The sequence below is a fragment of the Acomys russatus genome, chromosome 19 (genome assembly GCF_903995435.1).
Source record: "Acomys russatus chromosome 19, mAcoRus1.1, whole genome shotgun sequence".
Classification (NCBI taxonomy): Eukaryota; Metazoa; Chordata; class Mammalia; order Rodentia; family Muridae; genus Acomys; species Acomys russatus.
Genome location: NC_067155.1, coordinates 75827 through 78012, shown reverse-complemented (window position 1 = coordinate 78012; position 2186 = coordinate 75827). Strand labels below are relative to the sequence as shown.

At 58.1% G+C, this 2186-nt stretch overlaps 1 pseudogene; it reads right to left on the bottom strand.

The window, feature by feature from the left end:
• Window positions 1–378: 378 nt before the first annotated feature.
• On the bottom strand, window positions 379–1889 carry LOC127202968 (zinc finger and BTB domain-containing protein 12-like; annotated as a pseudogene).
• Between the last annotated feature and the right edge of the window lie 297 nt (window positions 1890–2186).

Genomic DNA, 2186 nt, shown 5'->3' with positions numbered 1-2186 from the left:
CCTTCTCCCCCAGTGACCTATTCTAAACTGGAGCAAGGAAGCTGCATCCTGCCAATCCCCCAGTTCCCCCCGCAGCCCGCCTCCTCAGAGGCAGCTTTACCCAGGAAAAGCTGGTCTCCAACGTTCTTTCAGCCTTTGCAATTTTTTTCCTCCCTCCACATTGTTCGTGCACCTCTACAAAAAGAAATCTTTCTTTGGGACCCCATATTCCCTCAGCCTCATCAACCCTGTCTCCGGCTCCTCTTTTTCTTCTACTCTTTGAGGCAAGGTCTTCTCTCCAATCCTCCTGCTTACAATGTACGCCTGACCCAGAACCAGCCCTCCACTTCTCCTGGGCCCAGAACTCTCCCCACTCCCCTGCACGCAGCCTCCTGCCCTTCAGCGAATGAGGATCTCGCCCATGCCAGCCTCCAGCGCTTTCTCAGCTGTGGTTTCGCCATGCTGCTCCTTGAGGTGGCGCCCGGCTTGTGGGCGAAGCGCACATCACGGTAGGAACATCTACAGGGCTGCGCTCTGAGTGCAGGTTGAGGAGATCTTGCCGCAGATGCCACACGAGTGCAACCTGACGCTGTGGCGGGCATTCACTTGGCGTTTGACGTTGCTGCTGCTGTGGTTGAACTGCTTGCCGTAGTGCAGACACATAAAGACGAAACGTTGCGTTCGCATGTGGAAGACCAGCTTCTCCACACCCTGATACACTTCCAGGCATTTGGTGCACTTGATGTTCTTTAAGAGGTTTCCACTTGAGAAGAAGCCCCCAGGCAGGGGTCCCCAGCCGCCCCCTGCCACCAGACTGCTCCCCCCCCGCCCCCCGCGCTCGCGGGAAGCCACAGCGGCCCACCACTGCTTTCACAAGTCCCGAGGTGGCCCCCACACTGGCCCTGCCTCCTGGGATCAACAACAGGCCTTTGCCTTTGCGGCCTCTTACAGGCTGTAGCAGCCCTTCACCACAACTTGTGGTGGGGCTACAGTGTTGGGGGCCACACTGCTCTGGGTTAGCTCCCCCACAAGGCTGCACACAGAGGCCCTGATACCCAGACCCCCTGCTAGGCCTCCAGGGGGTTTGAGCCAGTGTGCCACTTTAGACTCCACCTTGACGATGCAGATGTCAGAAACATCCTCATCCTTGCCCTCTGCCTTCAGCTTTAGGTCCTCACCTAGCGGAAACTCCAGCTTCACTGGCCTGAGGAGCAGAGAGGGTAGAGGAGGTGGGGTGGGGGCTGGTGCTGGCTTTGGGGTCCTGGGGAGGGAGGAGGGACTTGGGGAACCAGACACTGCTCACCAGGCTCGCCTCCATCCTCTTTGAAGCCTATTTTGGGCTCAATGAACTGGCTGAGGGCGTTCCTCCCTTTCTCCACCAGTGCTTCATTTGCATGTAGGAGGCAGCAGCAGGCAGTTCACAAAGTCCCGACTGCTCCAGGGCGCCCGCGCAGCAAGAGAGGAGCAGGTCCGCCCCAATGCACGCTGTGCATCAGCGAGACCTGCATCTCTGAGCCGGGGTTTAGCAAGAACTGGTCCCGGAGGAAAGGCGAACAGGCAGCCAGAGTGACTTTGTGGCCATGCAATTTGAGGCGAAGGTGGTCACTTCGCAGAACAGCTCCTCGGCTCGGAGCTAGTTCATGTACTGTAGCGTAGCGGCCTCGTGGCCAGGCAGCTGGAAGCTGAGGACTTCCACCCCAGACAGAGGCCATTGTGTCAGGAGTGGACTGCTCTGGCCTGGTTCTGCCTGCTGATTTCCCTCTCCTCAATCCCTCCCCCCACACCCCACCGGCGCCCCCCCCCCACTCGGGCTGGAAAGGCACAGCCTCTGGCACCTCATCAAGCTCGCCAAGTTTGTGAGGGACGTGATCAGGGGGATGTGCGACTTCGCACCCCATAAGCTGCACCATGGAGCTGCTCAAGGTGTCCAGGGACAAGTGCCAGCTCGAGTTCATCAAGAAGAGGGTGGACTCGCAAGTCACAGCGAAGAGGAAGCGGGAGGAGCTTAGCAGCCTGCTGGTGGCCAGGAGGAAGGCAGAGGCCAAGAAGAACTGATGCCCCCTCCCCCAGTAAATGTTTGTGCAAAACAAACAAACAAAAACAACAACAACAACAACAAAAGAACCCAAATGGCCCGATCTGTGCCATGTCTGACCAAGCTTCTAGTTTTTAGGCTCACTGAGAAGAGTCGCGGTTTCGCTTCCCAC